The 22,929-nt window shown below is 35.9% G+C and overlaps 1 protein-coding gene across 1 annotated transcript in view; it reads left to right on the forward strand.

The window, feature by feature from the left end:
• Positions 1–22,929, forward strand: part of LOC131303306 (double-stranded RNA-binding protein 4-like) — a 92,317-nt gene that overhangs the window by 18,569 nt on the left and 50,819 nt on the right. The window lies entirely within an intron of this gene.

Consider the following 22,929-nt stretch of genomic DNA (forward strand, 5'->3'; position numbering starts at 1 on the left):
ACTACAGGATTGTAAATAGCAATTCCAGCCGTCCAAAAGTGTTCTCAACGGCTGGGTTTAAAAAATACTCTTCCGCAAAAGAAAACAACTCTTCTAAGGAATAATTTGTTTTAAATCCGGACCGTTGATTGCTGAGATGCTCACTACAACATTGTAGTGACATTGCTCATTACACATTTCCCGAGTCCAGTTTTTTGCCAAAATATTCGGTAACTAAACATTCATCTCGACGAGAAAAATTAAAAAATTATTGAAATCCGATCAATATGGTGGTCGACAAAAATTGCGATCTCGATAAACCCACATAAAGGGCCCAACGAAATCTTATGGGTTGAGATCATGGTGATGGAGATGGGCCAGGGTTGAGATCATGATGATGGAGATGGGCCAGGCCGGGATGGCCTCGTGTTGGGCTTTGTGTATAGTATGTTAGTCGGGCAGAGATTCACCGGCCGGTACTGAAAAGGTTTGTGAAACGAAGAATTACGGGCCGGTCTACCTTTTTTGGCCTACTTCCCTTGCAGTCCAGCCCAATTCCTAAAAGAATCAATAAGGGAAAATGACGGCCCAGGACGTGTTTTGATAATTAATACCCTCCAAAGATATGCTAAGAACAATTCTTAATGCTGAAAATGTCCTTGGCGGGTATTAATTATTAAAACATGTCGTTGGCCGTCATTTTCCCAATCAATAAGGATGGCCCTTAATTTCCCTACCTGAAATACCCCTTTCGAAATAAGCTCTCCCCTCTTCGCCTCCCACAACCGCCTTTGGTGCGTGTTCTGCGATTCCGACGTCATCGAGGCCAGCGGCTCTTTCGCGTGTCACCATCCGACTCCTCCCTCTGTCACCATCTTCGCTCCCTCTAACTTCTCTTCAGACTCCTCCTCCGACTCCAAATACATCTGCATCATTTTTGTAATGGGGAGAAAAGGTATGTGTTTTCAATTTTGTATTGCTTGCCTTTCATTGTTCTTGGCAAAAACAAACTAGTTTGAAAATTAGTTTGTTTATATGAGATTTCATTGTCATTTGAATTTGGCCTTGATGTATTGTTGATATTTTTACATCTATTAATCTGCAACAACAAGAATTTTAATTCTTGCTCCATTGCATGTTTAAATTGAGGCAATTGTCAAGGACTATGTGTGTATTACTGTACGAGCTGTGGTTTAGCATTGATTTTGCTAGAGATTTATTAGGTTCTTAGAATAAAATTGGTTGCTTTCAGATTTATTAGGTTTAGTATTTTTTCGAAAATACTAGCACTTGTTTTTTTTTTTCTTTTGATCATTATGTAGTTGATTATGCTGATTATTGAATGCTTAATCCAAAATCACTTTCGGATTATTGCATCGCATGTGTTTTCGTAAGTCTGGCACTTGTTTTTTTTTTTTTCCTTCTTGATCAATATATCTAGCACTTGTTGAAAAGGAGAAAAAAATACTCACTTTTCTTTGCTATTTGCTGGTGCTTTTAACGTTTTCGGAAAAAGAGTTAACTCCACAATACTATTTATCGAACCATCAGTTTCTATGGACCTAGCAATGCCCTAGCTTTATCTCCACACTTGCACCAATGTCTTGGTGTCCACAACTGCCTATTGTGAACATGTATGTACAGGAATCCATAAATGATGCGAGATGTAACCAACTCACAAGTATGGCAGACTTTCTAAAATACAATTCAAACTTAAAACATGTTACTTATCTTGGAAAATTTCTACGAGGGCAGAGTGGATATTGATTTCCCAAATACAAACACATGTGTCATCTTTTCATCAGGACGAGACATTTAAGGCATCAGTGATAGATCTTCCTCAAATCTCCACATATTGCAACTGTGAGAAGTGAGAACCCTCATTCTTGAGGTGACTTACCGAGATTGACTTTAAATATGATCATAATTTTCTCTTCTTTGTTTTTGACTCCCTTGTTCTGTTGTGCCCTTACTTAAGTATCATACAAAGTCCCTCATTTGCGTGTATCCATAAATTTGATATGTTTAACTATGGTCAAGATGGTTCAAAAATTTCCCTATTAGGTGATGGGTGGTGTGGACATGCAAGTTAGTTCAAGCCAAACTTTACCTAGGTTTAACATATATTGGTATTGTTGCAAAATGGGTATCTGCATTTCGCACCTACTGCCAATGCATTCTTAAGGGACTGAAATATTCTCTTTCAATTGTTTTAAAGCTGTGTGACAGTTTATGCCTTGTAACCCTTTGGACCACATTTCATGTTTAAAAGCATAAATTAGGTTTTATAGTTCCTCCCACTTGTTGTCTGCCAATGATATTTCGGAAAATATATTCTGGAATGCAAGAAATTGACAGTGTTATAGTAATGTCAAAGTATACATTTTTATTTTGAAAACAACATTGTAAATTGATAGTGTTAGAGTAATGTCAAAGTTTACATTTTTATTTTGAAAACAATACTGTAAATTGACAGTTTTAGACTTTCTCATTTGAATTGACAATGTTACACAATTTTACATTTGCAAACATTGATAATTTTACATTTGAAAACATATGTTACAAGCATTTTCTTATTGTTTTTGTATGCAGTAGTTCGAGGAAAAGGGAAGGCGAAGCAGTTAGATTACATAAGTGATGAAGAAGATACAGAAGAACAGACAAGTGATGAGGAAGTCCTGCCTCATGAGGAAGTATCAAAAGGAATTATAGAAGCTGACACAATCTCAAATCCGCCAAAGAAGTTAAAGACGAAAAAATTGGCGGGAAGAAAACCAATTGAAGTTACTTTATCATTTGTCCCAAAGGCTTCACATGAAAGACATGTTCAATCTCAATATGACCTTCGAGTTAGATCGCCAAAAAATCAAGGAATCAACATAGAACAAGCTGCGCCTCGGTCACAACCTCTTAGAAAGAGACCAAGAATTGTGGTTGAGACTCAAGAGATACAAGCGACTGAAGAATCACAACACATCACTTTTAATAGATGTAACATGCAAACGATAATTAGATTAATAAAAGAATTTCCTGTCACTCCTGCGCTCAAGGATTCGCTGAAAAAAAATACTTTTTTGGATTTTGATCAATGCATTTATTGAGGAGAAGATGAAGAGTGATCATTGTAGAAAGTTTGATGAGGTGATTGTTAAAATTGTAGAGTCTTATGATGCAAATACAATAACATTTAGATTGGAAAACAAACATGTCAAGCTCGAAAAGGAAGATGTGAAGTTGATTTTTGGGAGTTCATGTGGAAATGAGGAAATAAACCAAGGTTATTGTAAAAAAGAAGATGTGTAGTTAGCGGTCAAGTGGGAAATAAATGGGAAAAGATTGGATACCTCAATAAATAAGAAGCTTTTAAAAGAAAAGCAAAACAAAAAGTTGGAAGAAGATATGGATGATATCGCAAGATTGTTATGTTTGTTCCTTTGTGTGACGTTGTTCTTCTCTACAAGTGAAACCACAATCAATTGGGTTTATGTTCGCTATATGGAAGACTTGAATAAGATAAAACAATTTGATTGAACGGGAACTATTTGTAAGTACTTGCTGAAATCTATTTACATGGAACATAAAGATCCCAAAGAAGTCAAAGGTTCTTCAATTCTATTACTAGTAATTGACAATATAACTATTTACATTTGTTTGTCTGTAAAGACCCGTATTTTTTAGGCCGTATTTTTTTTCTTTTGCAATTGTATGATTTGTCGAGATAAATGGTGTGGCGTGTTCGTGGAAGGATATAAGGGTGATTATGTGAAAGGTGCACATGTGAGTGTGTGGCACGAGAAGCAGGGGATTCCTCCCCTACCTTTATTTTTTCCCAGGGAGAATGATTCTCCCATTTCTCTCCCTCACTCCTCGGCTCACTGTCTCTCTCTCCTCTCCTTCGAAACTTTCTCTCCTCTCTTCTCTCTTCGATTTCGTCCACCTAGGGTGTGATTCCGGACAAGGCCCGAGTATTAAAGTTGCTATTCGGAGTACGGACTTTCTGAATATCCAAGAAAAATCATGATTGGACCTCGTGGAGCTATGGTTGACTTGGTCAAAGGGTCGGGTTTTGCTCAAAACCCTTGAGGTAGGGATTTCTTACTCTTGTTATGCGTTTATACGATATTTATGTATTTAGATCGTGCCTTGTTTCGTTGTTTGAGGTTATTTCTTCCATTTTCAAGAATCTACAGAACAGGGTCTTCATTTTTGGGATTTTTCGCCTTCTTAAGTTTAGAATTGAATTTTGATTCTTTCGTATGAAATAGAGTAGACTTAAAGCCTGTTCTAATGCCACTAGAATCACTTGAAACCGTTAAGAATTGAATTAATGGTGGATTTTAGAAATCTGGCCACGAATCTGTCTCTGTTTCTGCTAGTTTTCGGTTTGCGCCCAACTTCAAATGGCTGTAACTTTCTCGTCTGATGTTCGATTCATGCAAACTTTCTATCGATTTTGAGGTCTTGAAGTCAGCTTTGTATTGCCACTGGAATCGCCTTAAAACTCTTAGTACACCGAAAGTTATGATCATTTGAGTAGATGTGTGTCAATCTGTCACGTTGATGCGTTATAGATTCGTATTGCTTCGGTAAATGCCTGTTTAACCATTCTTGGATTGCAGATTTGACTAGGGTTCTTTCATACCTTTTAAGCTTCATTCACTCGCGCAACTTTTGGGACTGGAATCGTTCAAAAGTATTAAGAACTCGATTTATAATGAGTTTTAGAAGATTGAACTGAAATTTGGAAATCCGGGCGGTGTACAGGGCTGCTTTTTTCATCATTTGTTATGGTTAAATGACGCTATTGGTTATGGGTCCTTACGGGTTTTGAAAATTGGTAAGTTGGTGATCTTTCGGTGTTAGAATTATTGAAAAATATTAAATTATTGAACACTGACTGCTCGTTGGGATAGTTTTGATCCGTTAGTTCTCATTCGTCTGTTTTGACTTTCGATCACTCCTAATCCATTTTTAAACATCGTTAAAACCATTCTTAAGCTTGATTACTCGAGTTTCAATGATTCGTTGATCATTCAGATTTCTTCAAACTCTTTTGGTGCTCGTTCCATGAGATCTAAATATTAATATTAGCGAGTAGTATGTTGTAGAGTCGCTAGGAGGTTGGTACGATATTGTGATATGCTAAGAGAAAAAGGTGCGTACTCTTTTATTAGTCGATGTTCTGTTATGATTGATTGTATGGAATGCATTGAAATGTGATTGTCGATGTGTGTTTAACCTATAAGTCGGTTTGATTGATGTGTTTTATTGTGTCATGAGATTATGAGAAGTGTTTGTTGAGGGGATTGGGTGATTGTTGAGATTCGAGTGGCTGTAATTGAGAATTGGTATGAGAAAATGGATACAACGCAGGGGGTGGTAATGCAAATTGCAACACTATGGGTGGAAATGCAGACTGATTGAGATTATGAGAAGTGTCGAAATGATTGCGAACCTATTGTCAGTACGTTTGGTTGATGTGAGTCTATTAATGTTTCTATATGACATGCGAATTGTTAGGAACATTTACAAGACGTTTGGAACCCTTTGGCCGTAGTTTGCCTTCCGTTGTGATAAATCCATGTTTCTCATGTTCACTTATCGAATTCTTTCACTCTTTGTGCATATTTCATCGCATTTTCATATAGTTTGAGTATAGATTTCTCTATTAGGCTAGTATAACTCAACCTATTATTTTCAAGTACACTACGGGGATACAATCTTGGAAAGTTTGAAGTGTATGCAGACACCACAGACTAAAGTTATTTTTTTCTGAAGTACCTGTCTGTCTTCGTAAATCAATTTGCATTGTACTATTTTCTCTATCTTGGAATACTGTATCAATTGATAGATTTGTGAGATTTATAAACTGTATTGTAATTTGGAGTACCATATGTACTATTGTGAGGATTTGTATTTAAAATGGTATTATTATTTATGTTAAAAATCAAGAGCGTGACATTGTCTAAAAAATAACTATGTGTCGTTTTAAGTTGTAATTCTGTTATGTAGTATTGACTTTGTAAACATAACAACATCCTGAACCAAAAGAGCCCAGATTCTATTCCAATGTTGCTCAAGTGGAACATTGCATAACTGCGGAAAGCGCTCAAAAACGTGAAACAGTTGCAACAACTCCCAATTGAGATGTAACATGGTGGTTAATTGTTCATATTTGATTTTAATGTTCATAAGGAGACCTGTCTATGAAGAAACTTCGTGGTTTAATGGCATAGCCTCTTTATAGGTAAAAGATGGAACACTTGAACAAACCATTGAAGAAAAAGTTGAATATGAATTTGAGCAAGATGAGGTTCAGCAAGATGCTAGGGGAGAAAGATGAAGTCAAGCAACATGAGGTGAAGAATGATGAATTTGTTGAACTTGTTGAAACTCAATTTGAATTTCAGCAAGATGAGAGGGAGAAAGTTGAAGTTGGTAAAGTTGTTGAGAACGTGCTTGATAGTTGTGGGTTGGATAATTTCGATACTCCCACTGATATGTTTCAGTCTCCATTGTGCTGATGCGAAATAGGTGAATTACAGCCTGTTAGTTTCAGACGTGATGAAGTGACATCTCCCAAATAGAATTCAGATTCAACTCTTGAACTTAATACATTGAGTGAAAAATCACAACCACAAGAAGAAGATGAATGCTTGAAGAAATTTGTGGATAACATATTAGATGACGCAAAGAAGTATGCACCTGCAATGTTTGATGAATTGACAGAAGAAAGACACTCAATTAGTGATAATCTCACTAAAATGATTGAATATTTGGAGAAGCAGATGAAGGTTGAGAAACAATCAAACAAGGATGCATTTGCCATGATTGACGAATTGAGGAAGAGAAAAAGACTCAATTACGAATGATATGTCCATGAAGATCGAATGTTTGGAAAATGAAAAGAAGCAAATGGAGATTGAGAAAGAATCGATTTGCGAGCCTCTGCATGATGAGATTGCAAAATTGAAGAAACTGGTGGAAAGTCAAGACAAACAGATTGTAATGTTAAAAGATGCTATGAACAAAGGCCCTCTCACAACGATACATGAACTCAAGAACCAAAAACAATTGTTGCAGAAGGATCTGATTGAAAATGTTGAAAGTTTGGGAAAGGAAAAGAAGTAATTAGCGCTTGAGAAATTGAAAATGCAAGAAAACAATGACATTGTGCTACAATCTAAAGATCAGTAGATTACAGCATTGACAAGAAAATTTGAAGAAACAGAGGAGGGAATGAAGAATGAAATGCAGAATGTTGACAAACAAAATAAGAAGTTGTATCGGGCAGAGGACAAATACATATAGACACTTTTGAACAAAGCCAGTGTTCTCGAGAAGCAAAAGGCTAAACAACAAGACATCAACAGGGAATTAGAAATGCAAATTGAGGAGTTCAAAATTGATGAAGTAACATAAGGTTATGCTGATGAAACCGAGGGTGTGGTGCATCAAATAACGCAAAACGCAACTCTTGAGAAGATCCGAAGACTTGAACATGAGACGGAGCAGCTTGAATTGGAACTCTTTGATATTATAGTGCATGAAGAGAGACAGAAACGCAAGGCAGAAAAATCTCTGATCTCTCCAAATTCGAACATTATAGCACTCAAGGCAAAAGAAAGCAAGAATAACACAGATGCGGATTTCGTCTATGAAGAAGTAAAGAAGAAGACAAAGAGTGCAAAAGAACTTTTCATATATGTAGATGATTTGGTCGAGTCTCAAGAGGATGAAAGAGAAAAAAGGAAACTGAGAAAGTTGAAGGCAAATGCTGAGGTACCAAAGCTTTTAAGTCGTGAAAATTGGATGGCGATTGAAATACTTTGGAATACAGCAGACAACAGGTAAAAAAGTTAGTCTTATTTCTGTGTAATGTCGAAATAATGCAGAGTTTGGAGACTTTTGACAAGTTATTTTCATTTTATTTTTCTTTTGCAGTATTGTAGTATGGTCTTCGAAAAATAAACAAATGCATGTCAGTGCTAATGACATATAAAACCAGTTGTTTGAAACAGCATTATCAACTCGGGTAATGTTTAAATTTCACTGGTTAACTGTATAGATATTGTTAATCGCAGATACTTTGTTAACTATATGGATTCTGTTCTTTTATACCGTCTGTTGATATTTACATAAATATTCTTATGCAGCAAAACGTAGAAATTTTGTTCTTTTATACCGTCTGTTGATATTTACATGAATATTCTTATGTAACAACACGTAGAACAACAATCGACGTTCATATTGGAAACGCAACCAGCCAAGTCTTTTATGTTTCCCAATTTTTTGTGGTAAGACACTAATAGTGAACTCGTGATATACGTTGGACTTATACTTCTTTCTAGTGATTTCATGCATATCCGTTTCTGGTGAGTTAATGTAATTTTCTTTCACCACAAGATCCATTTTATTGCTTTGTAAATAGTTAATCCTCAATGCTAAACAACCAATCAAAGTAAAGAGGATTCTTGATAAGATGATGTCGAAAGTCGTGTATGCAACTTTCCTGCTTTTCCCCATAACTCATGAATTCCATTGGACATTGCTGGTGCTTCATAAAGATGAGGGAAAAGTGGACATTACTGGTAAATTTTATGTTTTATGGTTAAAAGTTTAAAAGATGCTTCAATAAATTTTTAACAAAGAGTTGTAGAATATTCACTTTCCCACATCTTTATGAAGCACCAATAATGTCCAATGGAATTCATTCATTTTTAGCAAAGAATTGTAGAATATCCAATTTCCCTTATCTTTATGAAGCATCAGCAATGTCCAATGGAAGTCATGAATTATGGAAAAAAACAGGAAAGTTGCATATACAGCCTTCGGCATCATCTGATCAAGAATCCTCTTCACTTTAATTGGTTGTTTGTCATTGAGGATTAACGATTTACAAAGCAATAAAATAGATCTTGTGGTGAAATAAAATTACATTAACTCACCAGAAACGAATATGCATGAAATCGCGAAAGAAGTATAAGTCCAACGTATATCACGAGTTCACTGCTAGTGTCTTACCCAAAAAAAGCTGGGAAACACAAAAGACTTAGCTGGTTCCGTTTCCAATATGAATGTCAGTTGCTGTTCTACGTGTTGCATAAGGATATTCATGTAAGCATCAATAGACTGTATATAAGAACAGAATTCGTATAGTTAGCAAAGTATCTGCAATTAACAGTATCTGTACAGTTAACCAGTGAAATTTAAACATTACCCAGGTTGATAATGCTGTTTCAAACAACAGGTTCTGTATTTCATCAGCACTGACATGCATTTGTTCTTTTTTCGAAGACCATACTACAGTACTGCAAAAGAAAAATAAAATGAAAATAACTTGTCAAAAGTCTCCAAACTCTGCATTATTTCGACATTACATAGAAATAAGACTAACTTGTTTACCTGTTGTCTGTTGTATTTCAAAGTGTTTCAATTGCTATCCAACTTTCACGACTTAAAAGCTTTGGTACCTCAGTATTTGCCTTTAACTTTTTCAGTTTCCTTTTTTCTTTTTCGTCCTCTTGAGATTGGACGAAATCATCTACATTTATGAAAAGTTCTCTTACAGTCTTTGTCTTCTTCTTTACTTCTTCATAGACAAAGTTCACATATGTGTTCTTCTTTCTTTCTCTTGCCTTGTGTGCTATTATGTTCGAATTTGGAGAGATCGGAGATTTTTCTGCCTTGCGTTTCTCTCTCTCTCTTCATGCACTCTAATATCTAAGAGTTCCAATTAAAGCTGCTCCTTCTCATGTTCAAGTCTTCGAATCTTCTCAAAAGTTGCGTTTTGCGTTACTTGATGCACTCCGCCCTCAGTCTCATCAGCAGAACCTTGTGTTACTTCATGAACTTTGAACTCCTCAATTTGCATTTTTAATTCTCTGATGACGTCTTGTTATTTAGCCTTTTGCTTCTCGAGGACACTAGCTTTATTCAAAAGTATCTATATGTATTTGTTCTTTGCCGGACACAACTTCTTATTTTGTTTGTTAACATTCTGCATTTCATTCTTCATTTCCTCTTCTGTTTCTTCAAATTTTCTTATCAATGCTGTAATCTGCCGATCTTTAGATTGTAGCACAATGTCATTATCTTCTTGCATTTTCAATTTCTCAAGCTTTAATTGCTTCTTTTCCTTCTCTAAACTTTTAACCTTTTCAATTAGATCCTTTTGCAACGATTGTTTTTGGTTCTTGAGTTTATGCATCGTTGTGAGTGAGCCTTTGTTCATAACATCTTTTAACATTATAATCTGTTTGTCTTGACTTTCCAACAGTTTCTTCAATTTTGCAATCTCGTCATGGAGAGGCTCGCAAATCGATTCTCTCTCAATCTCCATCTGCTTCTTTTCATTCTCCAAATATTCGATCTTCGCGGACATATCATTCGTAATTGAGTCTTTTTTCCTTCGTCAATCATGGCAAATGCATCCTTGTTTGATTGTTTTTCAATCTCCATTTGCTTCTCCAAATATTCAATTATTTTAGTGAGATTATCACTAATTGAGTGTCTTTCTTCTATCAATTCATCAAGCATTGCAGGTGCATACTTCTTTTAATCATCTAATATGTTATCCACAAGTTTATTCAAGCATTCTTCTTCTTGTGGTTGTTATTTTCCACTCAATGTATTAGGTTCAAGAGTTGAATTGGAATTATATTTGGGAGAGGTCACTTCATCACATCTGAAACTAACAGGCTATGATTCATCTATTACGCATGAGCACAATGCAGACTAAAACATTTCAATGAGTGTATCGAAAAACTTTCAACCCATAACTATCAGGCAAGTTCTCAATAACTTCAGTAACTTTAACTTTCTCCCTCTCATCTTGTTGAACTTCAAATTGAGCTTCAAGAAGTTCAACAAATTCATTATTCTCCACCTCATGTTGCTTGACTTCATCTTTCTCCTTAGCATCTTGCTGAACCTCATGTTGCTCAAATTCATATTCAATTTTTTCTTCAATGATTTGTTCAAATGTTCCATCTTTTACCTACTAAGAGGCAATACCATTAAATCAAGAAGTTTCTTCATATACAGGTCTCCTTATGAACATTAAAATCAAATATAAACAATTAACCACCATGTTACCTTCTTATTTGGGAGTTGCTGCAACTGTTTCACGTCGTTGAGCGCTTTCCCCAAGTTTGCAATGTTCCACTTGAGCAACCTTGGAATATAATTTGGGCTTTCTTGGTTCAGGATGTTGCTATACTCACAAAGCCAATGTTGCACAACAGAATTACAACTTAAAGGGATACATATAATTATTTTTTAGATAAACAAATGTAAAGACTTATATTGTCAATTACCAGTAAAAGAATTGAAGAACCTTTAACTTCTTTGTGATTTTATGTTCCACGTGAATAGATTTCAGTAAGTACTTACAAATAGTTCCCGCTCAATCAAAAAAGATCTATCATTGATTTAAAGGGATTCTCACTTCTCACAGTTGCAATATGTGGAGATTTGAAGAAGATCTATCATTGATGCCTTAAATGTCTCGTCTTGATGAAAGGATGATACTTATGTTTGTATTTGAGAAATCAATATCTACTTTGCCCTCGTAGAAATTTTTCAAGATAATGAACATGTTTTAAGTTTGAATTGTATTGTATTGTAAAAAGTCTACTACACTCGCGAGTTGGTTACATTACGCATCAATTATGGATTCCTATACATACATGTTCACAATAGGTAGTTGTAGACACCACGACATTGGTGCAAGTGCGGAGGTAAAGTTAGGGCATTGCTAAGTCCATAGAAACTGATGGTTCGATAAACAGTATTGTGGAGTTAACTCTTTCCCCGGAAACGTTAAAAGCACTAGCAGATAGTAAAGAAAATTGAGTATTTTCTTGCCCGTTGTCGTTTACTGGACCCAGAAATTTGACTCACCCCTTCTTTGTAGCAAACATACTCCTTCCTAATGATTTTACCATTCTTATTCGTCTTGCTATAATGGATTCGCATACTAAAACCAGCTTCCATAGCGTAATTGTTGTAAAACTTCTTAACATCCTCTAAGTTGTCAAATTCTTATGCAAGTTTCGGTATAACTTCGTTTTTAACTTGAGGAGCGTAAAATACTTCAGAAGAATTAGCAGACTCCTCAAACGGTTGAGAATGTGGCGGTGAGAGTAGTTGTATATCTTCTAAAGACTGCATTCTAACCACCAAAAGTCAAAACAATAAGTACACCATAGTGATTGTAAGTACACTATTTTTCTACACCAGAGAGAGAGATGCCTTGGTGGTGGTGGTGGAAACAAGGGGGTTGGATTGACGTTCTAAATATCTTCTTGTTCCATTTCTTCTTCTTCGTTCCTTCTTTGGTCTACTTCAAACATTTTTCCTCCTTAACAATGTGTAACTAGAAATAGCAGAGACAATGAAATTGAATTTGTATTAGAATTAGGGTTTTTTTATTATCAGGCAAGATTCCAAATTAGTTTTTGGCCTTAGTTATCCAAAATGAGATCCAAAATCAATTTTTTATAAACTTTCAATTGAAGCATAGTTGACTGTGTTACAATGGAATACATTCCTTTAGGGAAAACTAACATCAAACTCTAATTAAATCGATCAAAGTTAAGGGAGGCGAGGGACATGATTCATACCACGACTCAACTAGTTCTTTTGATGAATACCAAAATGAGTTGAACAATATCTAGAGAAAAACAACTAAGATATTATCTGTTAAAATCCAACAGCACATTTCTAAATATCTTGTTCGGTCAAAATCTTACAACAACATTTTCATACTTGACTTCCGGCATCATTGTACTTTAAGGTACTGTCTCCATATGACAAGGGAGGCCCATGTAAATACAAAATCTAGAAAAGTAAATTGGCCGTGTCGTTTTCCTTTGTACAGAAATCGAACTCTAATACCTTGATATCAAACCCTAATAAACATAAAAATACAGAGAGAAATCAAAGTACATATGTTTTGAAATTTTGGGTTTCACACAGAAATCGAACCGTAATAAACCCTAACCCTAACTTTTGGACTATGCAATTTCTTCCATTCAATTTTTTTTCCCCTTTGAAGTTGATATTACAGCCCCATTTTTTCTTCGTTGTTTCAAAACAAAAAAACAAAAAAAACCAACCCCGCTTGGCAAGTCTCTTGCAGACGCGTAATCTGGGGATTTTTCCTTCTTATCACTTGGAACCTTGTGCAGCCCAAGAAAATGTGTTTGGATGTCGGATTTACGGTGGGAAATCCAGTAAATTTTCTTTTCTCTCCATAAATTCCTTCATGAATTCAAGATCCAAACATATCCTTGGTACTGTCTTAATTGGAATGGCGGAACAAGTTTAGAGCATTTGCATGGAAATCGAACCGTAATAAACCCTAACTCTAACTTTTGTAAGATCGGACAAGAGAGAGAACAAAAAAAATCTATACTTGTGTTCTTCGTTCGGGAACAAATTGAGAGAGAGAGAGAGAGAGAGAGAGAGAGAGAGAGAGAGAGAGAGAGAGAGAGAGAGAGAGAGAGAGAGAGAGAGAGAGAGAGAGAGAGAGAGAGATTAGAGAATTGAAAAATCAGGGTTCCCTAATAATCCGTAAAAACCCTAATAGTATGAAAGTGAATCACTAATTAATACTATCAATAAAAAACTACACTAGCAATCAATCACATAACGCAGAGATATATGTGGAAAACCTCAGAATGGGTAAAAACCACGAGAAGAAATCAAATCACTATAATCATTATGCAGTTACAGATATACCTATCCAAACGAAATAAATCCTTACACCGTTTTAAGTACTACCTGTCGAGTCACACATACACCGCACCTAGTGATCTTGATCGCCAATGGCCTTGAGTCCACAAGCCCTCCAATAAACTCAGAGAAATCCCTTCACGAATAGCACACAAATAAACTCGTTGCTTCCATCTTTGCTTCGTACAGTTGCCACGCGAGAGATGCTACTGCTGCCCGTTTTTTTTTCTTTTTAATCCCGGTGCACCACTGTGGCTTGCACCCCTTTTCTCTTTATATATGCTTTTGTCCGATACCTAGGAGGTAAATAAAACAAGTCTATAAATAGACTTCTATTGGACCTTTTGTTTTTGCACGGTTCTTCTCTCAATTAAAAGGACAGGAAGTTTCGATAGATAACGAGATCAATCCCTTCATCGATCCGTCTTTGCCAAAAATCGTCTTGCTGTAGTCGACCTCTTTTTTATCCAATACGCTCACTCTCAATTACAAATAATAAAGATTCCTTCCACTCTAATCCTGTACAGACTTACTAGCCTATAAAAAATAATAAAATTACAACTCGATATAAAATACGTGTTTTGTCGAACAGAATTGCCAATACAATTAAGACCCCGGAATTTGGTCCTTACAAGAATTGATCCAGAGAGAGAGAGACCTTCAGTCGTCAGCCGTTCAATTTTGATCTTCGTGATTCTTGTGTTCTTCTCGCCGCTTTATTCGTCTTCATCTTTGTTCTTCTCTCTCTCTCTCTCTAAAGTGTCTACGTGAAATGAACGAAGGGGGCAAGGGCTGAGAACACAATCCCGCACCAGAGCTCTGTCTGGGATCCCTCAACAGATCCGGAGTGTATATACATATTATCAAAAAAATAATTAAAACTTAATATGAATTCTATTAATAATATTAACGCTATCATTATTACTATTATTATTTTAAAAAATAGGGTCGGAAATCCGGGTCGTTACATGTATTTCAATTTTTTTAACCGAAACTACGCTTTTCGTTGTTTATGTTGGTTATCCTTTTAATTCAATGAAATCATTTTAATCAATTAAGGTATTTTGGAAAATATTTATTTATATTTTTTGAAAAATCGAGGCATTACATAAAACAAGACTTCTTGGTTTATTTACTTTTGTTCACGTAACCAAACAAAAGAAAATAACCAACTGTTAGTTATATTTCCATCCTAAACGTAATGATCCTAGTTTTGTCAAATTTTTCTCGAATAAAATTTAGTAATGTTACTCCTAATTTTTTTTAATTACATAGAATAATTTATTTTAGGTCAGCGTCTTAATTTCATCATTGTAGTTAATTTTTAGGTTTCAATTTAGTCCTTATATTATTTAACATTTCAGTTTCGTCCTTAAGGTTTCTAGTTTGTTTCAATCTTGTTTTTTCTAATTACAGAATTGTCTTTCAATAATTTTATGTGATAATATATTATGCCTCTAAAGGACTTGTGGAAAAAGCCCCTTTACCGTGGAATTAGTCATTTGGCCTTATTGAATTCTGGTACGTGTTGCACTTGTGATGTGAGCACATTATTGAGCTTATCCTGAATCAACAACAAGTCCCTTTACCATGCAATTGATCATTTGGCTTTAGTGAATTCTTGTGCGTATTACACATGTGATGTGATTCTATCATCAAGCTTATTATGGATCTTCATTTGAGTTGCATCATTTACTTTTGGGCTTGTTGAATATGTGCTTCATGAAAAGAATTCAAATTGATTAGACATCATTAACGAAGTAATCAAATCACACTTAGGTTACAATTTATTTTTAAAATCATTCTAATTACTTTTATGTTATGTCACGCCCTCAATTTTAAATATAATAATTATTACGGTTTCATAAATAAAATATCATCGTCACCATACATAATTACCCAATAATGTCATACTAACGTCATTCATTATTCATCAACGTCTCAGATTATACCTCCTAAAAGGGTCGCAATCCAATATCTCATGCATAGTTTAGAATGGAAAGAGATTTAAGTGTTTACATTCTTCCAAGTCAAAAGATGCAAGAAATAAATTACATTTTCATCCCCTTAATAGGATTTGCAAAAGATGAACGAATAACTCTTCAGTGTAAGCTTTCAAAAATAGGTCAGAAAATGTACGTCATGCACTCCATATCACTGATCTTGATTGGTAACTAAAAAAAAGAAGAGTTGAGCATACAATTGTCGAGTAGGAAAATCACTACTGACTCTATCTGCATACAAGATGACATGTGCTAGGGTGTCGTAACATGAACAATGAAATTAATATGAATAAGGCTGGGACACAAACACCATGATGATCTAGAATCAAAGAACTCACATGTATCCACCCATAATACTCCCTTTTTAAATATAGAAAATTAGAGGCCAATCCTTCTTTTTAGGTTCAGTTTAATCCCAATCCTGAAATTTTTTTCCGAAGCTGCATAGGCTCGGCTGGTGATGACTTTTTTTGCATAGGCTCGGCTGGTGATGACTTTTTTGCCCACCTATAAATTTCGTAGGACAATCTCTCTTTCTCTACCTCTTCCTCTCCAACACCCATCTCTTTCCCTCTCAACCACAACACCTACCACCACAAAACCAACAATCGCAGACATCCACGACATTGTCGATGCTGTCAAATCCTTCTCTCTCCTCCGACGGATCCTTCACCGTTGACCTCAACCCGTCCTGCTACGTCCACTTCGACGAACGCCAGAAAACAACCGTCGACAGCGGACATAGCTCCAAACGTGCCTGAACACATGATTATCTAACAAGAAATCCCCACCTCCAGCACGGTGGCGGCGACGGAAGCAGGTTTTTCCACCGGTGGCAATTGATTCATGGCGACGGGTGGTGAGTCCATGTGAACGGGGACCGATCCACACTGGAGATGCTGGAGCGAGGGTAGAAATCTTCATATGAGTATGGCAGTGAGGAGAGGATCGGGCCTGATCGACTTTTTCTGTAATTTTAGCAGTTACTCGTCATGAGGTGCTTGTGATTGTAGTTGTAGTTCTATATGTTGCCGTTGAATTGGACGCAAAAATAGCCAAGGGAAAGCGAGGTACAGAGGCTTAATTTGTGGCAGGTGCTTGTGATTTTTTCTTTACTATACTTTAGTCTTCGACTTTCCTCATTGTTAAGTTTGGATTTGTGTGAATTTACAAAATAAAAATTAATAAAAGTTTGGATTAGAGCTATATGTGAACTGTAAATTGTGAAATGTGAATTGTGTATGTGAACTGCTTATGTGAACTGTGTATTAGGACTACGTGAATTATGTATTTTAGTGTGTATTTGGGCTATTAGAACTGTGTAGGATCAAGCGCTTACCATCTTACCAAAACCCGCAGGTAGTGGTAAAGGCGCAACTCTATTTCCTTATACCATAGCGTAGCAAGCCCCAAGCGCCACGGTTCGACCCGCGTGGGCAGGATGCTGGCCCGCGACCAACAATCCCCCCCCCCCAGCACCTGCCCGCAAGCAGCATGCCATCCAGGGGAGTCGAACCCGCGACCTTGGCTCTGATACCACTTGTAGGATCAAGCGCTTACCATCTTACCAAAACCCGCAGGTAGTGGTAAAGGCGCAACTCTATTTCCTTATCTGTTACTTAGTTCTTTGTTTTTGGCTTTCTGCTGTGTTTTAGATTTTGAGCTCACTCCATCTACTTTGTTTATAGTATTGCTGTCTGGTTTGAGTCCGACTCAAATATTGTGCTAAAGCGTTGTTTTTGTTTCACCTTGCAATTAGTTTTTTAATTTGAGAATAGTCAGTAAGAAACCCAATTCACCCCCCTCTTGGGTTGCTTTTGGACCAACAATTGGTATCAGAGCAAGGCTCTAAATATATTTGACTTAATCGTCTTAGGGTAAGATCTATGGCAACCCCTTATGGCACCTTCCTTCCCGAGGGCCAATCGAGCAATAGACCTCCTTTATTTAGCGGGTCTAACTACAATTATTGGAAGGCTAGAATGCGTATTTATATTCAAACTGACTACAAGTTGTGGAGAGTTGTTGTAGATGGGCCGCACCGTCCTACTAAAACCGTAGATGGAGTAGTTATTCCTAAAGAGGAAAAGGAATGGAATGCTAGTGATATTACTGGAATTGAACTAAATGCTAAAGCTATGAATCTGCTATATTGTGCTTTAGATCCTAGCGAGTTTAATAGAGTTTCTGCATGTGAATCGGCTAAAGAAATTTGGGATAAACTAGAAGTCACGCATGAAGGTACTAGTCAGGTTAAAGAATCTAAAATTGACCAGCTTGTTCATAAGTATGAATTGTTTAAAATGAAACCTGATGAATCCATCTCTAGTATGTTTACACGCTTTACTGATATTATTAATGGCTTGAAGTCTCTTGGAAAATCTTACTCTAATGTTGAGCTGGTGAGAAAGATTCTCAGGTCATTACCAAAGCAATGGGAGCCAAAAGTGACGGCAATCATCGAGACCAAACGAGACCTCACAAACTACAGCCTTGATGAGCTGTTGGGTTCACTTATGACTCACGAAATCACAATGAATGTGGAAGAAGATCAAGGCCAGAAAAAGAAGAGTATAGCCCTCAAGTGTTCCACCTCAAAGAATGATGATGAAGATGATTCAGAATCAAGTTGCAGTGATGAAGAAATAGCACTGTTTACAAGGAAATTCAAAAAGTTCATGAGAAAGAAGAAAGAAAATGGCAAGAAGTTCTTCAAGAAGGATGGAACAAAAAGTGAGAACAAGAGAGATCCCATCATATGCTACGAATGTAAGAAACCAGGACATGTCAAGTCTGAATGCCCTCAAGCAAAAGATTCTAGCAAGAAGGCAAAGAAAAGAGCGCTTGCAGCATGGGGAAATAGCAGCGATGAAAGTGATTCAGATGACAATAATGAACAAGCCAACCTATGTTTAATGGCTCATGAAAACAGCGAGGTAAACTCTCTTGAGGATTCTGATGATTTTACTTATGATGAATTGTTAAATGCGTTTCATGAATTGCATGTTGAATTTAAGAAGTTGGCCTCCAAAAATAGTTTTCTCAAAAAGAATAACTCCTCTATTCTCGCTGAAAATGAACTTTTAAAAGGAGAGAATGAAGTTTTAAAAGAAAAGGTAGAAAAAGATTTTTCAACAAACAAAAATTCTGATTTGGAATTTGAAAATGAAAATCTGAAAAAGGAAATTGAAAACTTGAAAACTACCTTGTCTAAGTTTGTTAAAGGGAGAGATACTTTGGATGTTATTCTAGGAAAACAAAGATGTATTTTTGACAAAGCTGGATTAGGTTTTGATCCCTCCAAAAAGCAAAAGTCTTATCAAAATTTCTTTGTGAAAGCTACTTCTTCAATTTGTCCTTTTACTACTTGCAACTATTGTGGTAAGAAAGGTCATATTTTACATTCTTGTCCTATGAAAAGAAACACCTATGTTGGAACAAAAAAGGTATGGGTTCCAAAGAATTCGGTCACTAACCTACAAGGACCCAAACAAGTATGGGTACCAAAGACCAATGTTTAAATCACTTTGCAGGTATGCTTGAGCACAAAGGCAAAGAATGAAAGGTGGTTCTTGGACAGTGGATGCTCAAGGCACATGACCGGCAATGCAAAGCTATTCAGCAACTTATCATCTAAAGAAAGTGGCTTTGTAACATTTGGTGACAGCAGCAAAGGTAAAATCATAGGTATTGGTAATATTGGTAAGGATCCTTCTCCTACTATTGAAAATGTGCTTCTTGTTGATGGCTTGAGACATAATCTTTTAAGTATCAGTCAATTATGTGATAAGGGTCATAGAGTTATTTTTGAAAAATCACAATGCATCATAGAAAACATTGTAGAAAAGAAACCAATTTTTGTTGGGACTAGACATGACAATGTTTACATTATTTATGCTCATTCTCTATCCTCTAATGATGATAAATGTTTGACTGCTATGAATGAGAATAGTTGGTTATGGCATAAGAGACTTGCACATGCTAACATGCATTTGATTTCAAAACTTTCTAATAAGGAATTGGTTGATGGTCTTCCTAAGATGAAGTTTGAAAAAGACAGACTTTGCGATGCATGTCAAATGGGAAAACAAACTAGAACTTCTTTTTCTGCTAAGAATATTGTTTCTACATCTAGACCATTACAACTTTTGCATATGGACTTGTTTGGTCCTACTAGAACTGCTAGTCTTGGTGGTAAACATTATGCTCTTGTTATTGTTGATGATTACTCTAGATTTTCTTGGGTTATGTTTCTTGCACATAAAGATGAAGCTTTTCCTGCTTTTATTAAGTTGTGTAGGAAAGTTCAAAACGAAAAAGGTTTTCTCATATCTAGCATTAGAAGTGATCATGGTAGAGAACTTGAAAACAACAAGTATGAATTGTTTTGTGATGAACTTGGCATTGATCATAACTTTTCTGCTCCTAGAACTCCTCAACAAAATGGCGTAGTTGAAAGAAAAAATAGGACCTTGAAAGATATGGCAAGAACTATGTTATGTGATAGAAATCTACCTAGGTATTTTTGGGCTGAGGCCGTTAATACTGCATGCTATGTTATGAATCGTGTTATGATTAGGCCTATTCTGAATAAGACTCCATATGAACTTTGGAAAGGTAGAAAGCCTAATATTAGTCACTTTCGTGCATTTGGCTGCAAATGTTTTGTTCATAATAATGACAAGGATGATTTGGGTAAGTTTGATGCTAGATCTGATGAAGGCATATTTATTGGTTATTCCACATCTAGCAAGGCATATAGAGTTTTTAATAAAAGAACATTAGTTGTCGAAGAATCTGTTCATGTTGCATTTGATGAGTCTGATCATGTTCCTTCCAAGTATGTTCCTCGTATTGACAGCATAGATGATGAGGTGCCTCAAGAAATATCAATAAGAAATGAAATTCATGTGGAAACTGCACCAAACTCAGTTTCTGGAAGTGCTAATAATGCTGATGGAGTTAGCTCAAATGCAGTAGAACATGAAAATGGAGTCACCTCAACTGTTGCTGAACAAATTAATGAATTGATTTCAATCACTCCACAACATAGAGATGTTGATACTGTTCCAAGAGAATGGAGGTATGCTCGCGATCAATTCAAAGAACAAATTATAGGTGATCCATCTCAAGGTATGATGACTCGATCTTCTCTTCGTAATGTATGCAATAATCTTGCTTTCTTATCTCAAGTAGAGCCTAAGTCATTTGTTGAAGCTGAAAAAGATGAGAGTTGGATTCTTGCCATGCAAGAAGAACTCAATCAATTTGAAAGGAATCAAGTATGGACTTTGGTCCCTAAACCTGAAAATAACTCTATCATTGGTACTAAATGGGTGTTTAGAAATAAAATGGATGAATCTGGTGTGGTTATTAGAAACAAGGCCCGACTCGTAGCCCAAGGTTATAATCAAGAGGAAGGCATAGATTTTGATGAAACATTTGCACCCGTTGCTAGACTAGAAGCTATTAGAATGTTACTTGCATTCGCATGTTTTAAAAATTTCAAACTTTTTCAAATGGATGTAAAGAGTGCATTTTTAAATGGTTTTATCTCCGAAGAGGTTTATTGTAAACAACCTCCTGGTTTTCAAAATCATGAGTTTCCAGATCATGTTTTCAAACTCTCCAAAGCTCTTTATGGTTTAAAGCAAGCACCTAGGGCATGGTATGATCGTTTAAGCAAATTTTTGATTGAAAATGGTTTTTCAAAAGGAAAAATTGACACGACTCTTTTTATAAAGACCAAAGATCATGATATACTTATTGTTCAAATATATGTCGATGATATTATTTTTGGTGCTACTAACGAAAGCTTGTGCGAGGATTTTGCAAAACGTATGCAAGGCGAATTCGAAATGAGCATGATGGGTGAACTCACCTACTTCCTTGGACTCCAAATAAAGCAATCAGTTGATGGTATTTTTATCAATCAGTCCAAATACATCAAAGACCTATTGAAGAGGTTTGACATGGAAAAAGCGAAGCCAATGGGTACTCCTATGAGTACTTCTACCAAACTCGACAAAGATGAAATGGGTAAGCCTTTTGATGAAAAGAAATACCGAGGTATGATTGGATCTCTTCTTTACTTAACAGCTAGTAGACCGGACATTATGTTTAGTGTGTGTCTATGTGCTCGATTTCAATCCTCTCCTAAAGAATCACACCACATTGCTGTAAAAAGAATTTTCAAATACTTGATTGGTACTCCAATTTTAGGATTGTGGTATCCTAGAGGCACTTCTATTGATTTAATTGGATATTCGGATGCGGATTTTGCTGGTTGTTCAATAGATAGAAAAAGCACCAGTGGTACATGTCAATTTCTTGGACATTCTCTTGTTTCTTGGTTTAGTAAAAAACAACATTCTGTTGCTTTATCTACTGCTGAAGCTGAATATGTCGCTGTTGGAAGTTGTTGTGCACAAGTTTTATGGATGAAACAACAGTTAGAGGATTTTGGTTTATTCTTTGATCATATTCCCATTAAATGTGATAATACTAGCGCTATAAATTTGACTAAGAATCCTATTCAGCACTCTAGAACCAAGCATATTGATATTAGACATCACTTTATTAGAGATCATGTTCAAAGAGGAGATGTGGTTATTGATTTTGTGAGAACGGATAATCAACTTGCTGATATTTTTACGAAACCTCTAAGCGAGGATAGATTTTGCAGCATAAGAAGGGAACTTGGTATGTCCAATCCTTGATGATATTCTTGATCTCATTTTTTTTTTTATGGCTCTTAATTTTTTTTTGTCACTCTCTCTATGTGGTGTATATGACTTACACTCGATATGGCTTTTTAAGCATACTAATGTCTTTCTTGGTGTGGCTTAAATTTTGGAGAGATCTTATAACTTGGCTGACCATATTGCATTAAAATGCATCTAATATTGATTGGAATCACAATTTTGATGCATTCGATAATGAGAATTTTATTATCCCTTTATGTTCACAGTTTATGGTCTAGTTTTTTTTTTTCCTTGAAAAACAGGTTTATCCCACAATCTTTTTGTTGATGACAAAGGGGGAGAAGTATTGAGAAATATTAAAAACAAGCTCGAGCAAATGCGGCATAACTTTAGGGGGAGCAAATTGAAAAGAGATTGTGCATCAATTAAGGGGGAGTTATTTTTTTTATTAATTTTGCTCTCGGCTCTTTCTATTGAATATTATTAATCTAATGTTTGTCATC

This window comes from Rhododendron vialii, chromosome 10a (genome assembly GCF_030253575.1).
Source record: "Rhododendron vialii isolate Sample 1 chromosome 10a, ASM3025357v1".
NCBI classification, from domain to species: domain Eukaryota; kingdom Viridiplantae; phylum Streptophyta; class Magnoliopsida; order Ericales; family Ericaceae; genus Rhododendron; species Rhododendron vialii.